This window comes from Eucyclogobius newberryi, unplaced genomic scaffold (assembly GCF_026437365.1).
Source record: "Eucyclogobius newberryi isolate DKJ021-1_F unplaced genomic scaffold, fEucNew1.0.hap1 SCAF_68, whole genome shotgun sequence".
Lineage (NCBI taxonomy): Eukaryota > Metazoa > Chordata > Actinopteri > Gobiiformes > Gobiidae > Eucyclogobius > Eucyclogobius newberryi.
The window spans coordinates 377,094-389,118 of NW_027316367.1; the positions used below are offsets into that span (position 1 = coordinate 377,094).

At 39.7% G+C, this 12,025-nt stretch overlaps 5 non-coding genes across 5 annotated transcripts; all 5 read right to left on the reverse strand.

Moving 5' to 3' along the window:
- Positions 1–768: 768 nt before the first annotated feature.
- trnam-cau (transfer RNA methionine (anticodon CAU)) lies at positions 769–841 on the reverse strand. Its single transcript has one exon. It is a non-coding gene; the product is annotated as a tRNA-Met (tRNA).
- A 1,636-nt stretch (positions 842–2,477) lies between these two features.
- On the reverse strand, positions 2,478–2,550 carry trnam-cau (transfer RNA methionine (anticodon CAU)). The gene has a single exon. It is a non-coding gene; the product is annotated as a tRNA-Met (tRNA).
- A 3,341-nt stretch (positions 2,551–5,891) lies between these two features.
- Positions 5,892–5,964, reverse strand: trnam-cau (transfer RNA methionine (anticodon CAU)). Its single transcript has one exon. It is a non-coding gene; the product is annotated as a tRNA-Met (tRNA).
- A 1,636-nt stretch (positions 5,965–7,600) lies between these two features.
- Positions 7,601–7,673, reverse strand: trnam-cau (transfer RNA methionine (anticodon CAU)). The gene has a single exon. It is a non-coding gene; the product is annotated as a tRNA-Met (tRNA).
- Positions 7,674–9,324: 1,651 nt separating this feature from the next.
- trnam-cau (transfer RNA methionine (anticodon CAU)) lies at positions 9,325–9,397 on the reverse strand. The gene has a single exon. It is a non-coding gene; the product is annotated as a tRNA-Met (tRNA).
- Between the last annotated feature and the right edge of the window lie 2,628 nt (positions 9,398–12,025).

A 12,025-nucleotide genomic window follows, 5' to 3' on the forward strand; every position in this document is an offset into this window, starting at 1 on the left:
CTGCATTGGATAGAAAACACTAGATTGTTCTGTTTTTGTGTCGGCATCTTGTCCTTAGGGTGGACCAGTTTTTGTCTTAAAGTGTTGTCTCCTTTAAAAAAGACGGGAAGTTCGTGTTGTCTAAAGATTCTTTGCAGTTTTCCAGACAGTCCCAAGACATAAGTGTTAGAGACAACACTTCTTCTTGGTTCTGTTTCCTTTGGTCCCTTTTTTGCTACTTTTTTTCCTCTTCACTTTGCTAAGAGCCCAAGCAGGGTAACCACTCACTGAGAGGGCTTTCCAGATGCTTTTTCCTCCTTCCTCTTGTTTTGTTTTTTCTACTATTAAAAAGTACACCAAACAATTATGGTACAGACATTACCCACAATTTCAACCCTACAAACTCTGGACACATGTTTACGACTTGTTTAAAGAGGTTTTGAGTTAAATCAAGACCATATACAAAGTTAGCTTGTGACAAGTTCGCTTGTGACAAGTTAGCTTGTGACAAGTTTTATTTGAACATGTTTCTCTCTTTTCTCCGTCCTGTGTTTCCGTAGAGGTAATTTTTCACTGTAATTTCAAACATTGCTTAGAGCAAGTACCCCTGAACTAAACGATCCTTGTCTGTATATTTGTGAGATAAAAAAGTTGTCGGCTTTAAAGCAGGAATATGCCAGGAGTTTTTTTCTGGGTTTAAATGTGTCGATGCGTGAAAGCTGTTTGTGTTTTTAAAGCTTCTTTTTTCGGCGTTTCATGGTAAACGAGAAAACTGGTGTCTAGAAACAATGCCCCGTGTGAGGATTGAACTCACGACCTTCAGATTATGAAACTGACGCGCTGCCTACTGCGCTAACGAGGCCACAAGCACCATTGACACCTGAGTTGTTGTGATTTTACTTTAACCTGTGGATTTGAGATCTATTGTAAAATTGTAAAAAAAAATATTCATTTGTTGTCATTTGGACACTGTTTTTTAGAAAAACAAGACGTTCCACTCTCATCCAAGAGTCACTCTCAATATAGGGATCGAGTCTGGGAACATCTATTCCTTTCTGAGTAATCCTACCAGTGACACCTGAGTTGTTGTCTTTTTACTTTCACCTGTGGATTTTAAATCTATAGTAAAATTGTAAAAAAAAATACTCACTTGTTGTCATTTGGACTCTGTTTTTTAGAAAAACAAGGCGTTCCACTCTCATCCAAGAGTCATTCTCAATATGCGGATCGAGTCTGGGAACATCTATTCCTTTCTGAGTAATCCCACCGGGCGGAACCTCCTGATAAAGGGTGTTTGCAGTTTCACTTGAAACTGCTCTTCCTTGTATCTTAACAGCCCTGTAATTGGCTATCAAAATCCTACTTTAAACTGACTGTCGCTCCCTCATCCCTGATTCGCATCGGAATGGCCAGGGCTTCCCCCGCCCCATGGCTTCAAAACGCCATCATACATGACCAATCATACAAGCAATCTTAAAGATCTTAAAGTATCTTAAAGCTCCATTTCAATCAAAAGAGGTTTTCACATTTTAACAAAGATGGCTTCCTTATCTCCTCTTTCAAACCATCTCTTCTCCCTGCTTAGAATTCTCTCCTCACTGTCCTTAAAAGAGTGGTTTGTGGCTTTAAGATGAAGATGCACAGCACTCTGTGGTACTGAATTTGCGTGCTTTCTGTGCTGATAAAGCCTCTTGTGCAGTGGCTGTTTTGTCTCACCTATATACCACTCTTTACAACGTTCTTCACTGCATTGGATGGAAAACACTAGATTGTTCTGTTTTTGTGTCGGCATCTTGTCCTTAGGGTGGACCAGTTTTTGTCTTAAAGTGTTGTCTGCTTTAAAAAAGACGGGAAGTTCGTGTTGTCTAAAGATTCTTTGCAGTTTTCCAGACAGTCCCAAGACATAAGTGTTAGAGACAACACTTCTTCTTGGTTCTGTTTCCTTTGGTCCCTTTTTTGCTACTTTTTTGTCCTCTTCACTTTGCTAAGAGCCCAAGCAGGGTTACCACTGACTGAGAGGGCTTTCCAGATGCTTTTTCCTCCTTCCTCTTGTTTTGTTTTTTCTACTATTAAAAAGTACACCAAACAATTATGGTACAGACATTACCCACAATTTCAACCCTACAAACTCTGGACACATGTTTACGACTTGTTTAAAGAGGTTTTGAGTTAAATCAAGACCATATACAAAGTTAGCTTGTGACAAGTTCGCTTGTGACAAGTTTTATTTGAACATGCGTCTCTCTTTTCTCCGTCCTGTGTTTCCGTAGAGGTAATTTTTCACTGTAATTTCAAACATTGCTTAGAGCAAGTACCCCTGAACTAAACGATCCTTGTCTGTATATTTGTGAGATAAAAAAGTTGTCGGCTTTAAAGCAGGAATATGCCAGGAGTTTTTTTCTGGGTTTAATGTGTCGATGCGTGAAAGCTGTTTGTGTTTTTAAAGCTTCTTTTTTCGGCGTTTCATGGTAAAAGAGAAAACTGGTGTCTAGAAACAATGCCACGTGTGAGGATTGAACTCACGACCTTCAGATTATGAGACTAACGCGCTGCCTACTACGCTAACGAGGCCACAAGCACCATCGACACCTGAGTTGTTGTGATTTTACTTTAACCTGTGGATTTGAGATCTATTGTAAAATTGTAAAAAAAAATATTCATTTGTTGTCATTTGGACACTGTTTTTTAGAAAAACAAGACGTTCCACTCTCATCCAAGAGTCATTCTCAATATAGGGATCGAGTCTGGGAACATCTATTCCTTTCTGAGTAATCCTACCAGTGACACCTGAGTTGTTGTCATTTTACTTTAACCTGTGGATTTGAGATCTATTGTAAAATTGTAAAAAAAAATATTCACTTGTTGTCATTTGGACACTGTTTTTTAGAAAAACAAGACGTTCTACTCTCATCCAAGAGTCATTCTCAATATGCGGATCGAGTCTGGGAACATCTATTCCTTTCTGAGTAATCCCACCGGGCGGAACCTCCTGATAAAGGGTGTTTGCAGTTTCACTTGAAACTGCTCTTCCTTGTATCTTAACAGCCCTGTAATTGGCTATCAAAATCCTACTTTAAACTGACTGTCGCTCCCTCATCCCTGATTCGCATCGGAATGGCCAGGGCTTCCCCCGCCCCATGGCTTCAAAACGCCATCATACATGACCAATCATACAAGCAATCTTAAAGATCTTAAAGTATCTTAAAGCTCCATTTCAATCAAAAGAGGGCTTCACATTTTAACAAAGATGGCTTCCTTATCTCCTCTTTCAAACCATCTCTTCTCCCTGCTTAGAATTCTCTCCTCACTGTCCTTAAAAGAGTGGTTTGTGGCTTTAAGATGAAGATGCACAGCACTCTGTGGTACTGAATTTGCGTGCTTTCTGTGCTGATAAAGCCTCTTGTGCAGTGGCTGTTTTGTCTCACCTATATACCACTCTTTACAACGTTCTTCACTGCATTGGATGGAAAACACTAGATTGTTCTGTTTTTGTGTCGGCATCTTGTCCTTAGGGTGGACCAGTTTTTGTCTTAAAGTGTTGTCTGCTTTAAAAAAGACGGGAAGTTCGTGTTGTCTAAAGATTCTTTGCAGTTTTCCAGACAGTCCCAAGACATGAGTGTTAGAGACAACACTTCTTCTTGGTTGTTTCCTTTGGTCCCTTTTTTGCTACTTTTTTGTCATCTTCACTTTGCTAAGAGCCCAAGCAGGGTTACCACTGACTGAGAGGGCTTTCCAGATGCTTTTTCCTCCTTCCTCTTGTTTTGTTTTTTCTACTATTAAAAAGTACACCAAACAATTATGGTACAGACATTACCCACAATTTCAACCCTACAAACTCTGGACACAGGTTTACGACTTGTTTAAAGAGGTTTTGAGTTAAATCAAGACCATATACAAAGTTAGCTTGTGACAAGTTCGCTTGTGACAAGTTTTATTTGAACATGCGTCTCTCTTTTCTCCGTCCTGTGTTTCCGTAGAGGTAATTTTTCACTGTAATTTCAAACATTGCTTAGAGCAAGTACCCCTGAACTAAACGATCCTTGTCTGTATATTTGTGAGATAAAAAAGTTGTCGGCTTTAAAGCAGGAATATGCCAGGAGTTTTTTTCTGGGTTTAATGTGTCGATGCGTGAAAGCTGTTTGTGTTTTTAAAGCTTCTTTTTTCGGCGTTTCATGGTAAACGAGAAAAATGGTGTCTAGAAACAATGCCCCGTGTGAGGATTGGACTCACGACCTTCAGATTATGAGACTGACGCGCTGCCTACTACGCTAAAGAGGCCACAAGCACCATTGACACCTGAGTTGTTGTGATTTTACTTTAACCTGTGGATTTGAGATTTATTGTAAAATTGTTAAAAAAAATATTCATTTGTTGTCATTTGGACACTGTTTTTTAGAAAAACAAGACGTTCCACTCTCATCCAAGAGTCATTCTCAATATAGGGATCGAGTCTGGGAACATCTATTCCTTTCTGAGTAATCCTACCAGTGACACCTGAGTTGTTGTCTTTTTACTTTCACCTGTGGATTTTAAATCTATTGTAAAATTGTAAAAAAAATACTCACTTGTTGTCATTTGGACACTGTTTTTTAGAAAAACAAGACGTTCCACTCTCATCCAAGAGTCATTCTCAATATGCGGATCGAGTCTGGGAACATCTATTCCTTTCTGAGTAATCCCACCGGGCGGAACCTCCTGATAAAGGGTGTTTGCAGTTTCACTTGAAACTGCTCTTCCTTGTATCTTAACAGCCCTGTAATTGGCTATCAAAATCCTACTTTAAACTGACTGTCGCTCCCTCATCCCTGATTCGCATCGGAATGGCCAGGGCTTCCCCCGCCCCATGGCTTCAAAACGCCATCATACATGACCAATCATACAAGCAATCTTAAAGATCTTAAAGTATCTTAAAGCTCCATTTCAATCAAAAGAGGTTTTCACATTTTAACAAAGATGGCTTCCTTATCTCCTCTTTCAAACCATCTCTTCTCCCTGCTTAGAATTCTCTCCTCACTGTCCTTAAAAGAGTGGTTTGTGGCTTTAAGATGAAGATGCACAGCACTCTGTGGTACTGAATTTGCGTGCTTTCTGTGCTGATAAAGCCTCTTGTGCAGTGGCTGTTTTGTCTCACCTATATACCACTCTTTACAACGTTCTTCACTGCATTGGATGGAAAACACTAGATTGTTCTGTTTTTGTGTCGGCATCTTGTCCTTAGGGTGGACCAGTTTTTGTCTTAAAGTGTTGTCTGCTTTAAAAAAGACGGGAAGTTCAGGTTGTCTAAAGATTCTTTGCAGTTTTCCAGACAGTCCCAAGACATAAGTGTTAGAGACAACACTTCTTCTTGGTTCTGTTTCCTTTGGTCCCTTTTTAGCTACTTTTTTGTCCTCTTCACTTTGCTAAGAGCCCAAGCAGGGTAACCACTGACTGAGAGGGCTTTCCAGATGCTTTCTCCTCCTTCCTCTTGTTTTGTTTTTTCTACTATTAAAAAGTACACCAAACAATTATGGTACAGACATTACCCACAATTTCAACCCTACAAACTCTGGACACATGTTTACGACTTGTTTAAAGAGGTTTTGAGTTAAATCAAGACCATATACAAAGTTAGCTTGTGACAAGTTCGCTTGTGACAAGTTTTATTTGAACATGCGTCTCTCTTTTCTCCGTCCTGTGTTTCCGTAGAGGTAATTTTCACTGTAATTTCAAACATTGCTTAGAGCAAGTACCCCTGAACTAAACGATCCTTGTCTGTATATTTGTGAGATAAAAAAGTTGTCGGCTTTAAAGCAGGAATATGCCAGGAGTTTTTTTCTGGGTTTAATGTGTCGATGCGTGAAAGCTGTTTGTGTTTTTAAAGCTTCTTTTTTCGGCGTTTCATGGTAAAAGAGAAAACTGGTGTCTAGAAACAATGCCACGTGTGAGGATTGAACTCACGACCTTCAGATTATGAGACTAACGCGCTGCCTACTACGCTAACGAGGCCACAAGCACCATCGACACCTGAGTTCTTGTGATTTTACTTTAACCTGTGGATTTGAGATCTATTGTAAAATTGTAAAAAAAAATATTCATTTGTTGTCATTTGGACACTGTTTTTTAGAAAAACAAGACGTTCCACTCTCATCCAAGAGTCATTCTCAATATAGGGATCGAGTCTGGGAACATCTATTCCTTTCTGAGTAATCCTACCAGTGACACCTGAGTTGTTGTCTTTTTACTTTCACCTGTGGATTTTAAATCTATTGTAAAATTGTAAAAAAAAATACTCACTTGTTGTCATTTGGACACTGTTTTTTAGAAAAACAAGACGTTCCACTCTCATCCAATAGTCATTCTCAATATGCGGATCGAGTCTGGGAACATCTATTCCTTTCTGAGTAATCCCACCGGGCGGAACCTCCTGATAAAGGGTGTTTGCAGTTTCACTTGAAACTGCTCTTCCTTGTATCTTAACAGCCCTGTAATTGGCTATCAAAATCCTACTTTAAACTGACTGTCGCTCCCTCATCCCTGATTCGCATCGGAATGGCCAGGGCTTCCCCCGCCCCATGGCTTCAAAACGCCATCATACATGACCAATCATACAAGCAATCTTAAAGATCTTAAAGTATCTTAAAGCTCCATTTCAATCAAAAGAGGTTTTCACATTTTAACAAAGATGGCTTCCTTATCTCCTCTTTCAAACCATCTCTTCTCCCTGCTTAGAATTCTCTCCTCACTGTCCTTAAAAGAGTGGTTTGTGGCTTTAAGATGAAGATGCACAGCACTCTGTGGTACTGAATTTGCGTGCTTTCTGTGCTGATAAAGCCTCTTGTGCAGTGGCTGTTTTGTCTCACCTATATACCACTCTTTACAACGTTCTTCACTGCATTGGATGGAAAACACTAGATTGTTCTGTTTTTGTGTCGGCATCTTGTCCTTAGGGTGGACCAGTTTTTGTCTTAAAGTGTTGTCTGCTTTAAAAAAGACGGGAAGTTCGTGTTGTCTAAAGATTCTTTGCAGTTTTCCAGACAGTCCCAAGACATAAGTGTTAGAGACAACACTTCTTCTTGGTTCTGTTTCCTTTGGTCCCTTTTTTGCTACTTTTTTGTCCTCTTCACTTTGCTAAGAGCCCAAGCAGGGTTACCACTGACTGAGAGGGCTTTCCAGATGCTTTTTCCTCCTTCCTCTTGTTTTGTTTTTTCTACTATTAAAAAGTACACCAAACAATTATGGTACAGACATTACCCACAATTTCAACCCTACAAACTCTGGACACATGTTTACGACTTGTTTAAAGAGGTTTTGAGTTAAATCAAGACCATATACAAAGTTAGCTTGTGACAAGTTCGCTTGTGACAAGTTTTATTTGAACATGCGTCTCTCTTTTCTCCGTCCTGTGTTTCCGTAGAGGTAATTTTTCACTGTAATTTCAAACATTGCTTAGAGCAAGTACCCCTGAACTAAACGATCCTTGTCTGTATATTTGTGAGATAAAAAAGTTGTCGGCTTTAAAGCAGGAATATGCCAGGAGTTTTTTTCTGGGTTTAATGTGTCGATGCGTGAAAGCTGTTTGTGTTTTTAAAGCTTCTTTTTTCGGCGTTTCATGGTAAAAGAGAAAACTGGTGTCTAGAAACAATGCCACGTGTGAGGATTGAACTCACGACCTTCAGATTATGAGACTAACGCGCTGCCTACTACGCTAACGAGGCCACAAGCACCATCGACACCTGAGTTCTTGTGATTTTACTTTAACCTGTGGATTTGAGATCTATTGTAAAATTGTAAAAAAAAATATTCATTTGTTGTCATTTGGACACTGTTTTTTAGAAAAACAAGACGTTCCACTCTCATCCAAGAGTCATTCTCAATATAGGGATCGAGTCTGGGAACATCTATTCCTTTCTGAGTAATCCTACCAGTGACACCTGAGTTGTTGTCTTTTTACTTTTACCTGTGGATTTTAAATCTATTGTAAAATTGTAAAAAAAAATACTCACTTGTTGTCATTTGGACACTGTTTTTTAGAAAAACAAGACGTTCCACTCTCATCCAATAGTCATTCTCAATATGCGGATCGAGTCTGGGAACATCTATTCCTTTCTGAGTAATCCCACCGGGCAGAACCTCCTGATAAAGGGTGTTTGCAGTTTCACTTGAAACTGCTCTTCCTTGTATCTTAACAGCCCTGTAATTGGCTATCAAAATCCTACTTTAAACTGACTGTCGCTCCCTCATCCCTGATTCGCATCGGAATGGCCAGGGCTTCCCCCGCCCCATGGCTTCAAAACGCCATCATACATGACCAATCATACAAGCAATCTTAAAGATCTTAAAGTATCTTAAAGCTCCATTTCAATCAAAAGAGGGCTTCACATTTTAACAAAGATGGCTTCCTTATCTCCTCTTTCAAACCATCTCTTCTCCCTGCTTAGAATTCTCTCCTCACTGTCCTTAAAAGAGTGGTTTGTGGCTTTAAGATGAAGATGCACAGCACTCTGTGGTACTGAATTTGCGTGCTTTCTGTGCTGATAAAGCCTCTTGTGCAGTGGCTGTTTTGTCTCACCTATATACTACTCTTTACAACGTTCTTCACTGCATTGGATAGAAAACACTAGATTGTTCTGTTTTTGTGTCGGCATCTTGTCCTTAGGGTGGACCAGTTTTTGTCTTAAAGTGTTGTCTCCTTTAAAAAAGACGGGAAGTTCGTGTTGTCTAAAGATTCTTTGCAGTTTTCCAGACAGTCCCAAGACATAAGTGTTAGAGACAACACTTCTTCTTGGTTCTGTTTCCTTTGGTCCCTTTTTTGCTACTTTTTTTCCTCTTCACTTTGCTAAGAGCCCAAGCAGGGTAACCACTGACTGAGAGGGCTTTCCAGATGCTTTTTCCTCCTTCCTCTTGTTTTGTTTTTTCTACTATTAAAAAGTACACCAAACAATTATGGTACAGACATTACCCACAATTTCAACCCTACAAACTCTGGACACATGTTTACGACTTGTTTAAAGAGGTTTTGAGTTAAATCAAGACCATATACAAAGTTAGCTTGTGACAAGTTCGCTTGTGACAAGTTAGCTTGTGACAAGTTTTATTTGAACATGTTTCTCTCTTTTCTCCGTCCTGTGTTTCCGTAGAGGTAATTTTTCACTGTAATTTCAAACATTGCTTAGAGCAAGTACCCCTGAACTAAACGATCCTTGTCTGTATATTTGTGAGATAAAAAAGTTGTCGGCTTTAAAGCAGGAATATGCCAGGAGTTTTTTTCTGGGTTTAAATGTGTCGATGCGTGAAAGCTGTTTGTGTTTTTAAAGCTTCTTTTTTCGGCGTTTCATGGTAAACGAGAAAACTGGTGTCTAGAAACAATGCCCCGTGTGAGGATTGAACTCACGACCTTCAGATTATGAGACTGACGCGCTGCCTACTGCGCTAACGAGGCCACAAGCACCATTGACACCTGAGTTGTTGTGATTTTACTTTAACCTGTGGATTTGAGATCTATTGTAAAATTGTAAAAAAAAATATTCATTTGTTGTCATTTGGACACTGTTTTTTAGAAAAACAAGACGTTCCACTCTCATCCAAGAGTCACTCTCAATATAGGGATCGAGTCTGGGAACATCTATTCCTTTCTGAGTAATCCTACCAGTGACACCTGAGTTGTTGTCTTTTTACTTTCACCTGTGGATTTTAAATCTATAGTAAAATTGTAAAAAAAAATACTCACTTGTTGTCATTTGGACACTGTTTTTTAGAAAAACAAGGCGTTCCACTCTCATCCAAGAGTCATTCTCAATATGCGGATCGAGTCTGGGAACATCTATTCCTTTCTGAGTAATCCCACCGGGCGGAACCTCCTGATAAAGGGTGTTTGCAGTTTCACTTGAAACTGCTCTTCCTTGTATCTTAACAGCCCTGTAATTGGCTATCAAAATCCTACTTTAAACTGACTGTCGCTCCCTCATCCCTGATTCGCATCGGAATGGCCAGGGCTTCCCCCGCCCCATGGCTTCAAAACGCCATCATACATGACCAATCATACAAGCAATCTTAAAGATCTTAAAGTATCTTAAAGCTCCATTTCAATCAAAAGAGGTTTTCACATTTTAACAAAGATGGCTTCCTTATCTCCTCTTTCAAACCATCTCTTCTCCCTGCTTAGAATTCTCTCCTCACTGTCCTTAAAAGAGTGGTTTGTGGCTTTAAGATGAAGATGCACAGCACTCTGTGGTACTGAATTTGCGTGCTTTCTGTGCTGATAAAGCCTCTTGTGCAGTGGCTGTTTTGTCTCACCTATATACCACTCTTTACAACGTTCTTCACTGCATTGGATGGAAAACACTAGATTGTTCTGTTTTTGTGTCGGCATCTTGTCCTTAGGGTGGACCAGTTTTTGTCTTAAAGTGTTGTCTGCTTTAAAAAAGACGGGAAGTTCGTGTTGTCTAAAGATTCTTTGCAGTTTTCCAGACAGTCCCAAGACATAAGTGTTAGAGACAACACTTCTTCTTGGTTCTGTTTCCTTTGGTCCCTTTTTTGCTACTTTTTTGTCCTCTTCACTTTGCTAAGAGCCCAAGCAGGGTTACCACTGACTGAGAGGGCTTTCCAGATGCTTTTTCCTCCTTCCTCTTGTTTTGTTTTTTCTACTATTAAAAAGTACACCAAACAATTATGGTACAGACATTACCCACAATTTCAACCCTACAAACTCTGGACACATGTTTACGACTTGTTTAAAGAGGTTTTGAGTTAAATCAAGACCATATACAAAGTTAGCTTGTGACAAGTTCGCTTGTGACAAGTTTTATTTGAACATGCGTCTCTCTTTTCTCCGTCCTGTGTTTCCGTAGAGGTAATTTTTCACTGTAATTTCAAACATTGCTTAGAGCAAGTACCCCTGAACTAAACGATCCTTGTCTGTATATTTGTGAGATAAAAAAGTTGTCGGCTTTAAAGCAGGAATATGCCAGGAGTTTTTTTCTGGGTTTAATGTGTCGATGCGTGAAAGCTGTTTGTGTTTTTAAAGCTTCTTTTTTCGGCGTTTCATGGTAAAAGAGAAAACTGGTGTCTAGAAACAATGCCACGTGTGAGGATTGAACTCACAACCTTCAGATTATGAGACTAACGCGCTGCCTTCTACGCTAACGAGGCCACAAGCACCATTGACACCTGAGTTCTTGTGATTTTACTTTAACCTGTGGATTTGAGATCTATTGTAAAATTGTAAAAAAAAATATTCATTTGTTGTCATTTGGACACTGTTTTTTAGAAAAACAAGACGTTCCACTCTCATCCAAGAGTCACTCTCAATATAGGGATCGAGTCTGGGAACATCTATTCCTTTCTGAGTAATCCCACCGGGCGGAACCTCCTGATAAAGGGTGTTTGCAGTTTCACTTGAAACTGCTCTTCCTTGTATCTTAACAGCCCTGTAATTGGCTATCAAAATCCTACTTTAAACTGACTGTCGCTCCCTCATCCCTGATTCGCATCGGAATGGCCAGGGCTTCCCCCGCCCCATGGCTTCAAAACGCCATCATACATGACCAATCATACAAACAATCTTAAAGATCTTAAAGTATCTTAAAGCTCCATTTCAATCAAAAGAGGTTTTCACATTTTAACAAAGATGGCTTCCTTATCTCCTCTTTCAAACCATCTCTTCTCCCTGCTTAGAATTCTCTCCTCACTGTCCTTAAAAGAGTGGTTTGTGGCTTTAAGATGAAGATGCACAGCACTCTGTGGTACTGAATTTGCGTGCTTTCTGTGCTGATAAAGCCTCTTGTGCAGTGGCTGTTTTGTCTCACCTATATACCACTCTTTACAACGTTCTTCACTGCATTGGATGGAAAACACTAGATTGTTCTGTTTTTGTGTCGGCATCTTGTCCTTAGGGTGGACCAGTTTTTGTCTTAAAGTGTTGTCTGCTTTAAAAAAGACGGGAAGTTCGTGTTGTCTAAAGATTCTTTGCAGTTTTCCAGACAGTCCCAAGACATAAGTGTTAGAGACAACACTTCTTCTTGGTTCTGTTTCCTTTGGTCCCTTTTTTGCTACTTTTTTGTCCTCTTCA